The 20155-nt window shown below is 40.8% G+C and overlaps 1 protein-coding gene across 4 annotated transcripts in view; it reads right to left on the bottom strand.

Moving 5' to 3' along the window:
* ARMH3 (armadillo like helical domain containing 3) overlaps positions 1 to 20155 on the bottom strand; it is a 186506-nt gene that overhangs the window by 56973 nt on the left and 109378 nt on the right. The gene's annotated exons all lie outside the window — the stretch shown is intronic.

The raw sequence follows: 20155 nt of genomic DNA, 5'->3' as shown, positions 1-20155 counted from the left end.
ACCAGATGTAAAAGTTTTTTAGGAGAAATCTCTTAAAAGGACAAAAGGACAAAAACACTACCAATCCTGACCAGACTCTAGTGGGCAAATGACCTCAGATATGCTGGGTTAGTACTCAGAGTGACCTCCTCCTTCCCAGAGGAGGAGACAGGACAGAGGAACACACTGGAAACTCCCCAAGAGGAAATAGTGATGATAAACAGTAGCCTGTCATCTTCTAGAACTTTCCATAGGAGCCCTAGTGGTAGCACAGCTGTCCTGGCCACATTCTCTCTAGGATACAGCAGGACTGTACTCCGGCCTTCAGCTGTTCCTCCAAAGCCTTAATCACAGTGGCACTCTGCCCTATGAATTTTGTCATGTGGTACTTTTGTCCTATGAATTTTGTCATGTGGTACTTATCATTGCAGGTCAGAAGCTAAGGGCACAGAGTTGGGTACACAGAAATGCATAATAAGTATTTAATAACTAATTAACAGTTAAACGAGATAGGCCTTCATTTCCCAGCTGGATGAAATGCTGTGTGCCTACTAAGAATAGTCAGTAAATTGCACTTCAGTTCCCTTTTGAGTTGAAGGGGCATACAAACAAAGGATTAAAATATGATACACTGCTGACCTAAGCTTTAATTTCACAGTTTTATTATCACCTATTTATCCAGTTAGAAATTCAAAATGTCATCTTACAATTTCCTTCACTATGAAAACTTATCATTTCCCCAAGGTTAATTACAGCTTTTTAATTACTACTTGCTAGATTCTGCAAGTGTTGGTGACCATGCTAAGATAAGAAACCTACTTAATATATGTGGCTATTTAAGAAAGCCCAATTTCTGCTTAAATTAGTTTAATTCAACTCTGAAACTATTCATCTAGTGCATGTGTATTATTTCTTACACTAGGAGGAGGCAAGGGGCACAGATTTTTTTAACAAGGGATACAAATCAATATATGAAGTTTTAATAGATAGGGTCTTAGTGGGGGATCACAGCAGTTGCTTCAGGTCTTGATGCAGATAACCATTCAGCTGAAAACACTCAAAGACTCAGAGACATATGCTCAAAAAGTCACTCGGGGAATCAGCATCTTGCAGAATGTAATCCCCCCCCGTCTGGGTCAAGATGATGGCTATCCATCTGTTCAGGGTGGTCAGTTGTTGGAACACCACTCAGTAGCCACAGTCAAAAAAAAAACATTATTGCTGCAAGTAGTGTCATCAAATTACCTTCTGATCCCTACTGGCTATCTGTGCAGGATAGACAGTTTGGCCTTTGAGGAGGTGTTTCAAGTTGGACACAAGAAGTGGACACTGCATATACACACACAGTGCAGATCCCTGGAGATGGAAGGAGAGGAAGGAGACACAGCAGCAATCACCAATGGACTGTATGTGCAGTCCACCTATCCCATGTCCCTTACCAGCCACAGTGTGAGGAAGCTTTCTATTCCAGTCCAAGTGCTGAGGGGGCAGTAGTTGTCTCTGAGGTTAGTTCTGGGATGGAAATATCCCTTGGAATGACTCCAGGTCTTAACAAAAATAGTTCAGCCGTGAGAGGGCCCAGTCGGAGCAAAAAACATTTTTAAATCAAGCATTAAATCCACAGAACCCAAATATGGATTTTATCCATAAATCTGGGAAATGATCTGAGGGCTATCAACAAGGACCAAGAGCTCCTGATCTAATCTTTTCATCTCAAGATAACTTTCTCTGGGTAGACAGAGTTATAAATTGCTGGCACCTAAGGAAAACTAGCAACAACCTATACTCCCATCCTTGCTGTTACTCAAAAACAGAAAAGATGAAATCTAAAAGAAATACAAACAGGGAGGCCGGCATGGTAATTCAACATGCTAATCCTCTGTATGGCAATGATATCCCATATATATGGACACCAGTTCATGTCCCGGTTCCTCCACTTCTGATCCAGCTCCCTGCTTATGACATAGAAAAGCAGTGGACAATGGCCCAACTCCTAGGCACCTTGCACCTGTGTGGGAAACCTAGAGGAAGCCCCTAGCTCCCGCCTTCGGACCAGCTCAGCTCTGGCTGTTGCAGCCATTTGGGGAGTGAACCAGTGGATGGAAGATCTTTATCTCTCCTCCTCTCTGAATCTGACTTTCAAATAAAAATGAACAAACCTTTTTTTTCCCTTTTTTTTCAATAAACAAAGAAAAGCCAAATCCTCAAATTCTAACTCCTGTCACTTCAAAAGGCTGCACTGCATAAAATATGGAAGTGATTAGCACAAGTTGACTTCCCTACCATTCCCTGTCAAGATATATTTTTCCCTGAATCTCTAAATTAACAATTTTCATTCATATGTTTTAGTAAAATGTATCCTTTTTAGAGTTGTGAGGATAAAGTTTAGGTGTAAACTTGGCTAGTGAAATATCATTTCTTTCATTTTTTTAAAAGATTTACTTATTTTTATTGGAAAGCCAGATATACAGAGAAGAGGAGAGACAGAGAGGAAAATCTTCCGTGTGATGGTTCACTCCCCAAGCGGCTGCAATGGCTGGAACCGAGCCAATCTGAAGCCAGGAGCCAGGAGTTTTTCCGGGTCTCCCATGCAGGTACAGGGTTTCAAAGCTCTGGGTTGTCCACAGAGTCACAGGCAGGAAGCTGGATGGGAAGTGGGGGCCGCCAGGATTAGAACCGGCAACCATATGGGATCCTGATACATTCAAGGCGAGGACTTTAACCACTATGCTATCGTGCAAGGCCTGAAATATCATTTCTAAGTGTGTCTGCAAAGGCGTTTCCAGAAGAGAGGTTGCACCAAATCCACCAACCAAGCAGACAAGATCCACTCTCACAACATAAACGAACATCATCTAAACCATTGAAGGATTGTAGAGAATAAGCAGTAGAGGAAGGGCAAAATCTCTTCTCTCCTCCTGGGCTGGGATACCCAGCTTATCCTGCCCTTGAACTTTAGACATCAAGAGCTTCTGGTTTTCTGGCTTTCAAATTCCAGTCATTAATATCACTCCCCATCTCCCAGATTCTCACAGTCCCTCAACCGTGGACTGGGAGCTATAACCAGGTTCTCATGACTTTGAATGGAGACTGAATTACACCACTGGCTTTCCAGGCCAGCTTGCAGGTAGCAGGACTGGAACATCTCAGGCTCCAGGATGATGTTAGTTAAGTCTTATAATACAACCAATCCCCTTCTGGAAATCCACACATATGTATCAATTGGTCTGTTTCTCTGCAGAACTTTGACTAATACAAAGTGAATGATTCTGCAAGTTTTGAAAAATGTATATGTAAATTCTTACCATAATGAAGATACAAAAAATTGTAGCATCTCAGAAGTATCCCTGTGTCCAGCATCTCCCCTTTGGACATCATTCATCCCCCAGCAACAACTGTTCCTGTTCCTACTGTCGCCATTCCCAGCACATCATATAAATGGAAGCATACAGCACGTAGCCATTTAGGTCTGGATCCTCTCATGATATCTAATGCAGATGAATTCATCCATCTTGCTGCATGAATCAGTAATCCATTCCTCTTTACTGCTCAGTGGCATTTCTAGACTATGTACCACCACAGTCTTATTATCTGCTCCTCAGTAGACAGACATCTGGGTTGTCTCCAGTTTTGATGGTGTATGTGTAAAGCTACTGTATGCATTTGTGGAAGTCAAGTTTGCATTTTACTCACACTGTTGGGAGACCTACTTTAGAAAAGTTATCTGACTGACTCTATTTATGTTATCTTTATAAAGTAGATTTGCATTTCCCTAAGGGAAGAGCTGTGTTATTTTTTGTGACACATCTTTTCCTAGTTCAACTATTTCATTTCTCTGCCCTTCTGGGTGTAGGAAACATCTCCAAATCAGCATCGCTCACAAACTTCACTAACCATTTGATTACTTTTAGCCTTAGATCATTTATAAAAATGCTAAATATGCCTGAATTTCTCATCAGTGCCCTGTAGTATACCACACACTCTACTAAGCAGCTTTACAGACATTTTAAAGGACATTTTGCATGAACAGCTTCTTTTCTATAGTTTTTAAAGCTTTTATTTATTTGGAAGTCAGAGACAGATCAAGCCTCTAACTGCTGTTTTACTCCCCAGATGGCTGCAATAGCCAGGGCTGGACCAGGCTGAAGACAGGAGCCAGCAATTCCATCAAATAGCTCTCTGATAGGAAATGTTGCAGACAGCTGCTTAACTGCTGTGCTTAATCCGCTGCACTATAGCAGTCCCTCTCCTCAACATTCTTAATTAATCAATTTTCAATTTAACCAGGAATCTTTAGTATATAATCTTTAATAACCACAGGAAAACCAAGCACAGCTCTTCCCAACTCACTTAATGTTAGTGTATGTTTTGCAAATTACAGATGTAGACAAGAATATGAATATACTCAAAAATATGAAGTGTCACTCCTTAGCTCAACTCCCTAAAAACAACTCTGGGCTTGCTTTGTTAACCCTGAAACAGAGAATATCCTGTCTTAAAAACAGTCTTTTAAATAAACGCTGTATTAATTAAACTAGAGAGCAGGAAAAAACTCAGCATAATTAACATACAAGCAACAGTATGGCCTAATTAATCACCATGAAGAGCAATAGAATAAAATACTATGCATTTTTATAGAGCAATTTAATCTGGCAAGTAATTAATCAAAGAAACACTAAGCAAAACAAATGGATTCCCCTTAAAGGAAGTCACATTTATCATCTGTAATGTATCCCAAACTCTAATTTGTTATCCTGACTCAAAATTGTCTAGGAGACAATGAATTGTCAGCCTTAGTAGAACAACGATTTCTGAAGAAAAAGAACCTTGAACTCTGCAAATCTAGTTATAGTCCTAGAGCAAAACCACGAGCAAAGTGTTACAGGGCAGAGGTGTGGTAATGGGTGCAGAGGTCCTAACCGCTCAAGAGTTCTAAATCTAGGTCAGCTTAGCGAAATCCATGGACAATTACTAAATGACTCATAAAAACACTTAGTATTAGAGAGTGACAATTATAGATCACAGATATTACCAAAACCCGGGGGGTGGGGGGAGGAACTATCAGCAGAGGGAAATAGAGCTTTTAATTTCAGAAGTAAAAAGGGAGAGGAGGCATATAAATGCAGAGAGACTGTGAAAACAAAGTCCTTCCTCCCATCTTTCCTTCCTTTTTATCTTAAACAATGACCCATTTTCCTTGAGCCCCAGTAGACTGAACAGTTTGAAGAACACCGACAAGCTGTAAAGTGTTTTAAGGCCTCTAGACAGATGTTAAGGCCCTAGCAGAGCCCATGCCTTTGCTGGCTGCAACCATAAGAGGTTTTTTCCCTTTGTTGCAGTAAAGGTTCCAATACTGAGTCCTACAAAACAGTCAACAACAATAGGATGCTGGACTTCTTACCATTGTTTAAACCTACAATGTCATGATACACTTAAGTAGAAAAATGATGGGCGTGACTGTTGTTGAAGGACTATACTATTGTAATAATACAGGGGAAATGGGGCGGGGGAAGAGGAGGAATGAGGAGGATAGAAGGGAAAATACCTGAGCCTGGAACTGTATCCTGAAAAATTAAAATACAAATAAAAAAAGTCAACACTTACTGAACTGTACTGGGAAAGTTGCGCTTTTCTCATATTCACTTTATCTGGGCTTAGAATTACAGACAAGACTTGGAGAAAAGTTGCTGCACATATCCCATTTGTTTCAGAGCATTTTTCTCAAGATTTTAATTTTTACCATTTTTTCTCTTTTTCTTTTCTTTATTCTTCCTTTAAATTTGTTTTTCCTTTTATTGGAAAGGCAGATTTACAAAGAGAAGGAGAGAGAAAAAACCTTCCATCCTCTGGTTCACTCCCTAAGTGGCCACAATGGTCAGAGTTGAGCCAATCTGAAGCCAAGGGCCAAAAGCATCTTCTGGGTCTCCTACGTGGGTGCAGGGTCCCAAGGTTTTGGGCTATCCTCTACTTAAAATCTTGCTTTCCAAGGCCACAAGGGTGCTGGATGGAAAGTGAAGCAAGCAGGACATGAATCAACAACTATATGGGATCTAAGCACATGCAAGGCTAAGATTCAGCCACTGAACCACTGCCCTAGTCCCCTCAGCATTTTCTTTAAACTGCCTTTTTGACTGAGTATCACTGGCTTGGAATACTGACTTGACCTAGAGTATAAGGATCCAGCTCCCTCCTCGTGGCCTAGGAAAGCAGTCAAGGATGGCCCAAAGACCCCAAGGATCCTGCACCCGTGTGGGAGACCTCAAAGAAGCTCTGGGCTCCTGGCTTAGGATCACCTCAGCACCAGCCATTGTGGCCACTTAGGGAGTGAATCAGCGGATGGAAGATCTTCCTCTCTGTCTCTCCTTCTCTCTGTATTTCTGCCTTTCCAATAATAAAATAAATCTTTCAAAAAGAAAAAAAAATTCTGCAAAAGATGCACTGAAGGGCTTAGTGGCTCGGAGCCAGTGCTCTACATCTTGGGGACTTGGTTCAATGTACAACTCTAGAGTCTGACTCCAGCTTCCTGGTCACACAGACACTATGAGGCAGTGTTACAGCTCAAGGTATTGGAGCCCTGCCACCCACATGGAAGATCTGGATTGAGTTCCCAGCTCCCAATTTCAGTCAAGTCTAGTCCTAAACATTGCAGATATTTGCAGAGTGAACCAGCAAATCAGAACATTTGTGCACATTTTCTCTCAGCCTATCAAATAAGCTAAAACATTTTTAAGTCATTTTACTTTGGTACAAAAATTTTGAAATTTGTGATAGGTTTTTTTTTAAAAAATAATATGCATATTCATGACCTCCCCCTTTTTTGGCCAAAAATCAACTTATCTTTTAATGCCATTTTTTCCTGAACCTTTTGAAACACTCTATTTCAAAAGTAAGCTGAGAGGCTGGGCAAGGACAATCCAGACAGGGAGAAACGATGCACACAAAGGACCAGAATTAGAAAAGTGTGTCCAGAGAACTCCAGGGAGCCTAACATGACTGCAGTAATAAGACAGGTAAGGACAGGGATTCCAGCAAGCATACTGAGAATTGTTCTGCATTCTATAAAGCAGATAATTAGGTGGCAGCCAGAGGAGGGGACAAGCAGAGTAATAAATGCAGAGAAATAACTAGCGGTTGAGGGAATTGAAAAGGAAAAATAAACAAACAAATGGTGGTGATAGTTACACAAAATAAAGCACTTCTCAACAATAACAAGGACTGCTAGATACTTACACACCCATGCATCATTATTCATAAAAGCCAAAAGAGATGAAAATAACTCAAATGTCCATCAATAATGAACTGATAAACAAAACGTAGCATATACATACAATGAAATACTATTCAGCCTTAAAAAGGGTGGAAATTCAGACTACATGGTACAACATTAATGAAAGATTATGCAAGATAGGTCATTCATAAAAAGATAAACACTGTATGTTTCCACTTATATGATTCATTTAAAATACTCTATAGACCTAAATGGTTGGCATGGGCTAGCAGTAGCAGAAATAGCGAGTTATTTAATGGGTATGGTACTTTGATTTTACAGGATGAAAAGCTTCTTTAGAGCCACTACACAAAAATTTGAGTATACTTATATTAGCAAACTGTATACTCTGAATGATCAAGATTGTGAATGTAATAAATAAATGAATAAATAAATAAATAAAAATGCAAAGCGAGGATTTAGCCACTAGGCTATTATTCTGGGCCTCAAATACTGAATCTTAAAAACTTTACATTGAGAGGAAAAAAGCAAAACAAAAGAGTATGTACCAATCTGTTCACATGAGGTGAATAGGCAAAACTAACTTATGGTCAGAAAAGAACAGTTTTTGGGGAAAGGGTTTACTGACTAAAAAAGAAGGCTTATGAGGAAACTTCATGGAATGATAAAAATGTTCTAGTCTTGGGCCTGGCATGATGGCTCACAGGCTAAATATTTGCCTTGCATGCCCAAGATCCCTTATGGTTGCCAGTTGGTGTCCCAGCTATTCTACTTCTTTTCCAGCTCCCTGCTTATGGCCTGGGAAAGAAGTACAAGATGGTCCAAATTCTTGGTATCCTGCACTCAGGTGGGAGGCCAGTAAGAAGCTCCTGGCTCCTGGCTTTGAATCAACTCAGATCCAGCCATTGTGGGTGTGTGGGGAGTGAACCAGGAAATGGAAGATTTTTCTCTCTGTCTCTCCTTTCTATAAATCTACTCTGCCTTTCCAATAGAAATAAAATAAATCTTAAAAAAAATGAGTGGGTCAAATATGTTCACTTTTTGGACAAGTTTTATTACCTTTAACCTGTATTCATGACTGCAATACTTTTTAGAATTTATCAAATGTCCATGCTTTTTTTTTTCTGCATATGTGGGAAATCAGTTCAGACTTAATACAAATTGAATAGATTTTAATCCATTCCCAATAAATGCAATGCAATTAAACTATTCCACAAATAAAAGGAGATACAGTCAAAACCTGGTAAGGACTACCCCCTCACTGCTATGCAGAGTGAGTGCCAAATTCAGATGGCCTCATGCTGCCTTTTCAGATGTTCCATCAAGCCAAATGCCTGTGAGAAGAGGCAACCAAAATCAACTGACTCAAGCGACTCCTTGAGATTCCAACTTTTCATTGTATGAAAATGATGTCAGATGAGAGGGAAATTATGTTCCTTGTTGTAGGTAGTGAGAATGCATTAGCACACCCTGTGTTTGACATCCAACCCTTCTGTTACTGGTTTTAAAAAAATTGCACAGAAACCAATTAGAACCCCAAAAATCTCATTAAATCTCTTATAACAGGAGCCCACTTTGCCAGAGCATGCACAACATCTGGGCTCCAGGGAGAAATGTATAATTGAGGCAAAATTAATCAAAACCTACATAAAAAGAACAGCAAAAGACAATTTAAAAAGACAATTTTTCCTCAGAATTAAAAATTCCCAAAATCTGATCACTGAGTGCCTAATTCTGTTTATTATCTTTTACCATTACAACACTATATTTTTAGTTAGGCTGATATCACAGTAAAATGACAGTAAAAGGCAGACACATTTCATTTAACAATTAATCTACTGGAGCTAAAAATTTTTACCATGTCATTAATTGCCTCCTTCAAATACTGCCATAGTTTCAGCTTCAGAAAATCATAAACCTCCTTGAAAAACTCAGGGGAAACGCAACGTGCAAGGCCAGGCTTGTTTAGGAAAGCATGAGCAAGCAGCAGTCAGTTTCACACTTGCCCTCCCCTGTGAATCCCACATCAGAAGACCCTTTATCGGGATCAGCAAGCTTATTGCTAACCAAGAGAAAGCAGCAAGGAGCATCTTTTTCCTCAATAAAATCTCTGTCATCTATCCTTACCTCAAAGATCTCTATTTAATGTCCCTTAATTCCCTATCATTTCTTATTTTATAAAAACAAAAAAACAAAAAAACAGTGCTTGCCAACTCTGCCTCCCTCCCCCCCCCCGTTCCCCCTTCCCAATTCTTCAGCTGATGAATCCTTCTGCTGGAGTTGGGGGAAGAGTAGGAGGCCAGAAGAAGATCTGAACCACTCCATGAAGGCTACACTTCCTGATTTTCCTAAGAAAGGATCTTATTTTTCTAGTCTGGCCCTGGCCAATGATTCCCCACCTGCAATTTTTTTTTAAAGATTTACTTTATTTTTATCAGAAAGTTAGATACACAGAGAAGAGAGAAAGAAAGATTCACTCCCCAAGTGGCTGCAACAGCTGGAGCTGAGCCAATCCAAAGCCAAGAGCCAGGAGCCTCTTCCGGGTCTCCCACAAGGGTGCAGGGTCCCAAAGCTTAGGGCTGTCCTAGACTGCTTTCCTAGGCCACAAGCAGGGAGCTGGATGGGAAGCAGGACTGCCAGGTTTAGAACTGGTGCCCATAGGGATCCCAGCACATGCAAGGTGAGGACTTTAGCCACTAGGCTATCACACCAGGCCCCAATTTTTTTTTTCTTCATAAAATCATTCTTCACAAAAAGCTTTGCAGTTGCTTCCTCAGGAATTTTTTTCAGTCCTGGCCATTTTATATAACAGCAGCAAACCAAAGCCCACAAAGGGGAGAGATTAGTCCCAAATCATCCACCAAATCAGCAGCAGTCAGGAATAGATCAAAGCATCTGGACAAGGATTTAGAAGGCATATTTACCAAATGTGCTGATGACACAAAGCTGCAAAAGACAACCAGTAATACAGAATGACATAATCAGGATTCAAAAAGTACTCGGATTAGCTAGAATGATGGGCTAAAACCAACAGGATACTTAGCAAGCATACAGAGCTACACATAGGTTAGTTTAAAAAGGGAAAACAACAACCACAATAAGTGTTTAGGAGATTCACCAAAACAGAAAAAACAGTAATAGTAGCCAACTTGAAGAGTGAGATTTTATATAGCTTTACTTTACTTTTGTACTTCTTTACAAGTCTTAATTTTTTTTTATAGTGCTTAATCAGGTAGCACTGAAAAACACAAAATAGCACCAAAAACCAAAACAAAGCAAAATGCCAGGATTGGGGCACAAGTACAGCATGCAAGAAAGCTGGCTTGGGTCAAGTTATTTTAAGCAGATCTGAAGGTTTCAATGGAATTCAAGTTTGCCATGAAACACCAATGTGACTTAGCTGCTAAAACAGCCATGGAGGCTGCAAATTGTGGTATTAACAACATCTTTGTAATCTGAACTCCTTATCTATACCCAACCCTAGGTGTCATTCAAAACAGTAAACATTTACTGAAAGCTTATTTGGTACAAGACAGACCCTAACACCATACTGTTGGTGATAAATTTTTTTAAAGATTTTTTTTTTTTAAAGGCAGATTCACAGAGAGGAAGAGAGAGAGAATGTTTCTATCCACTGATGGGCCACTTTCTAAATGGTCAGAACAGCTGGAGCTGAGTCCATCCAAAGTAAGGAGGCAAGAGCTTCCTCTGGGTCTCCCACATGGCTGCAAAGGCCCAAGGACTTGAGCTATTCTCTGCTGCTTTTGAGGTCATAAGCAGAGGGCTGGATTGAAAATGGAGCACCTGGGCACAAACCAGTGCCCATACGGATGTTAGACAGTGGAGATGGAATAGCCTGCTATGACACTGGAACAGCCCAAGGAATGTGTACAAAGCATAATCACAGAATATCACGGTTGATTGGTTGTTTTTTTCTTTTTCTTTCCGTTTTTCTTTTTAAAATTTGGGACACAGAAAGAAAAGGGGTCCTACTGGTTCACGCTCCAAATGCCCACAATGGCCCTAGGGACGGGGCTGAGCCAGGAACTCAACATGGGTCTCCCACCTGAGTGGCAACAACCCAGTTCTTAAGCCATCACCACTGCTTCCCAAGATCCACATTAGCAGGAAGCTGAAGACAAGAACAGGATAAGTAACGAATACAGACACCAACATGCGTTTTTAAAAAAAAAAAAGATTTATTTATTTATTGGAAATGCAGATTACAGAGAAAAAGAGGCAAGAAAAGAAAGAACTATTTATTGGTTTGTATATGGACATAATGTCCAGGACTGGATGGGGCTAAAGCCAGGAGCCAGGAATTTCATATAGGCCTTACTGGGTGATAGGAGTCCAATCACTGGGATCATCTTCCAGTGCCTTTTCAAACCATCAACATTGAGCTGTATCAAAAATGGAGCAGCCAGGACACAAACCAGTACACATCTGTGATGTTGGCCTCATAAGCAGTGTCCCCATCCATTACACAACAAGGTCAGCCTCAACACAGCATCTTCAGCACACTTCTTAAGCAAAGGCCAAATGCTTATCCTATATCGACTTTGAAATCATTCCATATGATGGAACAACTGAAGGAAAAAATTACGGTATGCATGTAAAAGAATGGCAAGATGGAAACACTTGCAAGACAGTATGAATGTTTTTGGTGTTGCAAGTAAGAGTAGAGATAGAATCAACAGTTTTAGTCTATAAAGAAGATTTGGGCCCAGCATGAAAGCCAAGGGGCTGAAACCCTCACCTTGTATCCACTGGGATTCAATATAGGTGCCAGTTCATACCCCGGCTGCCCCGCTTCCCTTCCAGCTCCCTGTCTGTGGCCTGCGAAAGCAGTCAAGGACAGCCCAAAGCCTAGTAATGCTGCATCTGTGTGGGAAACCTGGAAGAAGCTCCTGGCTCATGGATTCACATCACCTCAGCTCTGGCCGTTGTGGCCATTTGGGGAGTGGAACCAGTGGACAGAAGATCTTTGTCTCTCCTTTCTGTAAATCTGACTTTTCAACAAACAAATATTTATAAGCAGTATAGGATTAAGTGTTCAAGCAGAGACTGGATATATCACTAACAGATGACAGTTTGCACTTTGGGAAGGGGACCGGGATATAGAAGGCCTTTTACATCCTTTCAGCTTTTCAGATTCTATGATTCAGTCGTGTTTGCTACACCTACAAGGTCAAAGTCTAATATAAATGAGGAATTCCCTACTTTAGCCATTCTGAAACAAACATGAGCTGTTTTTTTCTATGATTTATTTCTATTTGAAAGGCAGAGTTACAGAAAGGAGAGACAGCTCTTTCATCTGCTACTTCACTCCCCAAATGGCTGCAGGAGCTGGGCCAGTGCAAAGCTAGGAGCCAGGAACTGCTTTCCAAGGCCATTAGCAGGAAAAGCTAGGACTCAATCCCATTTCCATATGGGACAGCAAGCCCCAAGAGTTTAGGATTATTAAACTCTAAATGGAACCCAGAACACATATCATTCATAGTAATTCAAGCAAATTTAGAGTTTGATATTCTGAAGAGATGTCTGGGTTAGCTGTTAACATACTGCCATACAATGCTAATAGGTTCTTCGCCCCCTCAGAACACTATCTCCTCAGTGTGATTGGAATATGTGAGGTGTAAGACAAGAGTTCCACTCTGACTTTTGGAAAAGACAAGTGTAGAACATGGAAAAAGTAAGAATAAGACAAAGGGCTGTCCATAGTCTAACAAGTACTTCTTTTTAAAATAACCCTATATATAGCATGGTAAGATGAAAAGAGAAAGGAACTGGGAGCCTTCTTACCCCATTATGGCTAGACTTTATGTAAGTAATTACCAGAAGGCAGTGTTTTATAAACGAAGCCATTATTAAATGTCTGCATTTCCCAACAAGCGCTCTTTGGAAAACAAATAAAAAGAACAATCAACCTTTTCTCAGGTGAACCAATTTTTGTTTTCTTACCTTGGAAGCGACTGCTATTTAGAGAGCAGCACCTCCCCGGAGGCCTAGGGATGGCGGTGCTGGTGGCCCAGCAGCTCACCTTCAGAGAGCCAGAGGCTGAACGTGGATGGGCTGGCAAACAGCAGCCCAGCAAAGCCAGGGTTGGGACCCATGAACTCTGGCTCCAATTCACCCTCAGACAACGAGTCTACTGGAAACACCTCTCTCCCTGAGCGCCCAAGACACACCAGCAGTTCCAGTTCACCATGACTGTCCTTCTGGTCCTCAGTTTCTAGTGGTCAGAAGGAATTGTAAAGATAAGGAAACAAGTTAGTACATTCTGGAGCAACCTGTCAATCATCCAGTGATGACAGCTCCTGTAAATTTCATCTTGTTCCTGACAGACCCCTTTCAATATACCTCAAGGCCCCAGACTCTCAGCTATTTCTAGTCAGAAGGAAGTAACTATTCTCATTGGCTCAGTCACAAAGGTCCCTCCTAGGCATCTCCAAAAGGCTTGGGAAATATTTCCCATAGTTTACTACAAAAGAGAAATGTCAGTGTAATTAACAGAAAGGCTGTCCAATTATTTGCCAAACAACATTCAAAATAAGATTAACACACACATAGTATCTCCCCCAATGAAGGAACAATCGTAGTAAAATGCTTTTACAAGATTCCTTAACTAGCTATTCACTTTCTTATTAAATTGTAGACTTCACAAAGGAAGAGGCTGCCCCAAATGCAGGAGGCTTCAACTGGCCTTTGCAAAGCATATACCTGAAAATCGCTAAGGTCATCTTTCTATTTCACAGTCCAGTTAACTTAGGAGTAAGGGGCAAACGCAAGGTTGACTCCACTTCTCCTAGGAGCAATACTCCAGAAATAGCCCCTGACCTGACCCAATAAAAACTGGCCACAATTAGGAGCCCCTACCTCACTGGGCAAAAATGAGAGGCAAGAGACAAGAGAACAGATCAAAAATACCTCCTACAAAACTACCCTCATGTCAGATTGAAGGAAACACACCCCACAACTCCTTGAACCACTCCATATCAAATATTGTGGCCTCTCAGAATTACATATTCTCAAAACTACTGCTCACCAATTAATTCTGTTACTTCTGAACTTGCATCAAGAACAAATGAGCTCTGGCTGTTCACATTTTAAGCACAGAAAAAGAAACAACTGTGGGCTATTAGCTCCCCTAGGGAACAGAACAGGATCTGAAATGAATGCGTGTTTGATACCTACATGTGAGAAAATTACCTAGAAAGGAGACTTACTTGTATGTATCAAAAATCTAAACAGACTTTCCCCCACTGTCACACAATCCTAGCTCCAAACATGATAAAGTAAACAACCATAATCTTGTTTCTAACAAGTACTCACTTTCCCAGAAAATATATGGAATTTCTCCATGCATGTGTATGTGTGTGTGTGTGCAAGCCTCAAATAAATAAAGTTTTATGAAGTGGGTATTGCATGCATAAATCTGAAGCTGATTCTTTTTTTTTTTGTAATTACTTTCTTTTGACAATCTTTACATAGGGCACACAGGGTCAAGGGCTATAGGAAAGTGTGTAAGACCTTTGATTCCACGTTATTATTATTTTCTCTGTATTTGGCATAAGGGGGGAAAAAAGGGAGAAGCCCCACCTGGCCTCCCACCCATCTCAGGTCCCCGATGTGGGGCATGCTCCAAGGGTCCTGCTCAAGTGGCTTTGACAGTTCAACAGTTCTGAATTGCTGCAAATGTAGCCATTCCAAACATGATGAAATGTCTTCAGAATCCACTGGCTGACACAGTTCACTTTAGAGTCTATGTTTGGCTAGATTTTCACTGCCAACACATGGCTAGGGTAGTTGAATGACTTGTTCTGTCCTTGGTCCTCTGTCCTCTGTTGTGGTACCAGGTGTCCTCTGCAGGTTCCTATGGTCTGCCATATCCTCCATGTGCACTTGGATATGCTGTCCACTGCATATCATGCACTCTATGATCAGACCATGGAACCTGCAATTCTCTTCATGGTTGGGGTTCCGAGTCCGGCAATTCGATTGGAGGGCTCTGCAAAGAAACTTTATCTGAAGTGATCCTAGACCTGATTCTTGTGTGTGCTTGCCTGTACAGGGTCCAGCACAGTCCGTCCCCTCAATCATTATGTACATGCTGGTCATTGCAATTGCTGGGTCAGTTCTGTTTCCAGCCCTGTCTTCCACAAGAACCAAGGGGTATTGCAGTCCAGCTTGATTCTCCTGCCCGCCACACACTTGGCCCTTACACATACCAGTTGGAGCGAACCGCAATAACCCCCACCAGGCCTGCCCCCTGCCCTGGTTCCTGTGCTTGCCAGTATGTACAGCAGACTGGTCCAGTCTGTCCCACATCCCATTCAGCTCTTATGTTTGTCAATGGGCACTGAAGCCTAGTTCAACCCAACCAGCCCTACTATCCAGTCCACACACATGCTGGTAGGTGCTGTTCTGTCTGGCCACTGCTGCTGCAGTCCTGATTTTCATGCTCTCCAGTAGGAGTGGTAACCCAAGAGGGAGGGTCTTAAGCTGATTCTTAAACTTATTATGTATGTGGCTAACAACAGAGCAATCACAAAGAAAATACTTTAATTTTAAGATTTATTTGTTTTTATTGTAAAAGCAGATTTATAGAGAGACAGAAAGATCTTCCATCTGCTGATCCTCCACTACTTTCCCAGGCCATAAGCAGGGAGTAGCTGAGATGCCAATGGGCATCTATATGGGATCCCAGGGCTTACAGGCAGAGGATTAGCCAGTTGAGCCACTGTGCCAGTCCCAGGAAATAATTTTTAAAATAGTGAAAAAAATCATTTAAAAAAAGTAAGCAAAAGGAAGGAAGACTGAAATAGAAATTGGTAAAAGAGAAAAATAAATGAAACCAAAACTACATTTCTAAAAAAAAAAAATCAATGGATAAATCTTTAGCTGGATTGGCAAAGAAACGAAGAGGATAGGCTGACACTGTGGTGCAGCAGGTGAAACCAGCCTGGACCAACAGCATCCCATATGGCCACCAGTTTGGGTCCCCAGATGCTCCACTTCTGACTCAGTATCTTGTTGATGCACTTGGGAAAGCGGTAAAGACAGCCCAGGACCTTAGGCCTTGCACCCATCTGGGAAATCAGAAATTCTAACATTTGCTAAATCTCTAGGACATTACCCTAAGTGCAATAGGTTAGTCATACAGAGCAAATATTGTATAATTCCTCTTTTGAGACGTTCCCAGAGTGATCAAATTAATAAAAACAGAAAACAGAATGGTGCTGGCCAGGGGATGAGAAGGAAGGAAAGTTAGTATTTAACTGAGTACAGAATTTTAGCTGAAGAAGCAAAAGTTCTAGAGATGGATGATGGTGATGGTTACATGAAAAGGAGGATGTTCATAATGTTACTAAACTGTACACTTACAATGGCTAAAATGATAACTTTGTGTTGTGTCTATTTCCCACAAGTGAAACAAAGTGGGGGAGGCAAAGTAGAAAAAGATTCCAGGGGAATTTCAGAATGTCTGTCAGGAGTTTTATATAACATAGTCACACTTAATGGGGTATGTGTTTGGCCTATTAGACACCCGGGTTAGACTCTGACTCCTGATTTGCTTCCTACTAATGCGGACTCTGGGTGGAGGCAGTGGTGATGGCTGCAAGGACTGTGTTTCTGCCACCCATAAAGGAAACCTGGGTTAGGCTCCTGGCTACTGGCCCAAGCCCAAAGACTGTGGGCATTTGGACAGTTAATCATCAGATGGGTCACTCCCACTTTGTTTCTCTTTCTCGTCCCTTTGCCTTTGAAATAAATTAATAAAATAAATACACCAAAAATCTAAAATAAAATCACAGCTTAATCTTAACATTTCATCACATTATCTGAATCTCCTAAATTGCAGATCCTGTACTGCACTGCAGTTCAATAAGCCTAGCTATGATTTAATGCAGAGCCTCACTTTGCAGCAAACCAAGTTAGGGCAAAACAGATGATTAACCACATGGGATTTGACATTTGGATTTTCATTTCTAGCTGAAGACTTAAGAGATCAGGGAACAGTGACTATTAGGATAATATGTAATGCCCCCAATCACGGGACAAACAATATTATAGCAGCTTGCTTCACTTGGTGCTTTGCTTTAATCTGCATAATGCATTTCATTCTAATGGAAGATCAGCAGGGCCTGATTAAGGAAGAAGGGTCATTACTGATAAACTCTAACTCAGGGGATAATCTGAGCCTATCTGTTACCTTAGAGCAAACAAGAACAGGAATGCCTCTGTCTCCTCTTATCAGTTTAGTCCATATTTACCTTTCTTTAGGCTAAGCTGCATCCTTCAGTTAAACTGCCTGGGCATCAAACTATTCCTTCTCTCAACAAATCAGTACCCATTTTGGTAACAGAACTGTCGCTAAGAGACAAATATTGCGGCCCAAACAGATGCATGGACAAGGTAAGTTGGGAAGACAGGCTGGCTGACTTCACATTACTTTCCCAACCCTAACTCTGCTGTCTTCAACAATGATTACTGTCCAAGGGCTTATTTGTCTGTGTGACACTCAGAGTTTTACACACAGCCTTTCCCAAAGGTGTAGGCCCAATGAACCCCACTATCGAGAGGCTCCTAAGAGCCTCTATTCTGTTCTTAACTATTCTATTCTTTACCGTTGCAACAGTATACACTTACAGATTAATTATTTTTGTTTGGTTCTGTTTCTACTGGGAAGGGAACAAAGGAAAACCGCTACATAGGCACATAAGAGTGAGGAAGACACCCTGAGCATTGGTATGAAATGACTATGGAATGAACAAGGCCATTGGAGGTCAATTGCTGAGAGACTTATAAAAAAATGCACCAAATTCTATTCCAAACCCCTGGCTTGTAAGTAACTATAGCAGCATGTGAAAGTCAATTTCAAAGAAAAACTGAACTTCAGCTTAATATAGTCCAAATAAAAACTAGCATACCAATTATAGAGCTAAAACTTTATCCATCTGAAGAAAATTACAGATCAGGAAAAACACCTATTTGCAGTGATTCAGTCACTGTTTCCTCTCTGTGGGCAATTACAGAATAGAATTTTGAACCTGGTGTTAATAAAATGCTCATTAAGTGAAAAGCACTACGATATTAACTTGAAGAGTTTCATTAAGGGCTTCAAATTACTTATCTTGAAAGTTGTTAGAGTAGATGAAGGTCAGATTTTAGTCTAACATTTCTCTTCTCTTTCAACTAATTAGGTTAATAGTCAACAGACATCTTCCTAAAGCTCATGATCTCACTGGGATAGATGGCTAAGCTGTGGAACACAGAACTCTCCAAACAAAACTTTCCAAATATTTTACTTCTGGTCCAGCATGTGGCCCTTCAAAATATTCTTCCTGATTGAATTTTTGCTCTGTGCAGGGAGCTGAACAATAATTATACTTAATAGCAGAGCCTTAAAGGTGGCAGAACATATTTTATTCTTAAGCAAAGCAATAGAACAGCTCTTCTCTGGGGAGGGCAAAGCAAACATTAGGGCCCTGTTGGCTAGTGACATCAGCTGTTCCCATAAGAACAGCAGTTTCTAAGCAGATGCATTTTAAGAATCTCACTGAAGGATCAAACAGGAAGAGAGAGACAAATTATTCAAACACAAATAACTCTTGACAACTAAAGAACTAGTGTTCTGACTCATAAAAGACAAGTGAAAAGCAGAGAGACTGACACTTGAGCAAATTCAAACCTTCACGCACAGGAAGTACTTCTAATTTTCACTTGTCATAATTGCAACTCCCAACACTGGAAGACCTGAAGCCTTTCTGCTGCCTTTCATTTGACAGGGAGACACTGTTGGGACAATCATTAATGCACTGCATTCCAAGACATCCCATCAGCTGACACATCAGCCTGGGAGGCCACCCAGTCATAATGTCTTGGGACATCTCATGTGCAATCTGATAGCTTTCTCTTCTCTCTCTTCTTAAAATCCAACAGAAAAAGAAAGAAATAGAGAGAGAAAGGAAGGAAGGGAGGGAGAAAGAGAGAAAGGGAGGGAGGGAAGGAGGGAGAGGAAAGGAGGCAGAAGAGGGAGAGGGAAAGAAATACAACAAAAACAAACTGAAGGTGAGATGGTAAGAGTTTATTCACTCTGCCTTAGAAATTCTTTCCAGTAGTGGGATAAGAAAGAAAAAAGGGGGCAGGAAAAACTTTATAAATAGAAGTAAATCCTATACACCCTCACAATGCATTGCTAAGTCTTACTCTTTTCATTGATGATCAACTTGGCAACCAATAGCTAAATGTCCTACAATATTCCTTGGAGACCAACAGATCAAATTTTCTGATCAGGTTCTTGTTTTCTAAAGCATCCAAAGTTAATAGTGTCATGGATGTGTAACACAAGCTCTTATAAAACTGCAATGGGGTGTAAAGAAACACTCATTACACTATCTTGGTGAAGCATAGGCTTCTCAAAATAAGGTATACTCTTTTCTGCCTTCAACTAGAGAATTCTAAATCAGAAGAGGACACTCCTTAGACCACCCTCATCCACGTCATCAATCCACCTACAAAGAAAAGTAACACACCTTTCCTTCAAAGTTAACATTAACACCTTAACTTTTACAAGAAAGGTAGAAACAACCCAAGTGTCTACCAACAGATGAATAAATAAACAAAATGAGCAAAATGAGGTATATCCATAATGTAGAACATTACTCAATCCTAAAAAGAAAATTCTGACCCATGTTACAGATGAATCTTTAAAGCACTATGCTATTTTATATTTTATATAATATTTTATGTAAATGGAAATGAAGGGGTAGGCCTGATAGAGTTAAGCAAAGGGAAGGAAGGACAGAGCTAAAGGCACCTGCTCAAGGATCAGTCCAGTCCTTTCCTAACTATTCAAGGAAAGAGGCCAAACCCTTAAATCAGCTGCTTGATGGCCCTCAGAAAGAATAATGACAGCAGCCAGCCCATGGACCTTGAGATAAA

This window comes from Ochotona curzoniae, unplaced genomic scaffold (assembly GCF_017591425.1).
Source record: "Ochotona curzoniae isolate NIBS_2020 unplaced genomic scaffold, NIBS_Ocur_1.0 contig_66, whole genome shotgun sequence".
Classification (NCBI taxonomy): domain Eukaryota; kingdom Metazoa; phylum Chordata; class Mammalia; order Lagomorpha; family Ochotonidae; genus Ochotona; species Ochotona curzoniae.
Note: the sequence above shows the minus strand (reverse complement) of the source record. Positions and strands in the feature narration are given on the sequence as shown.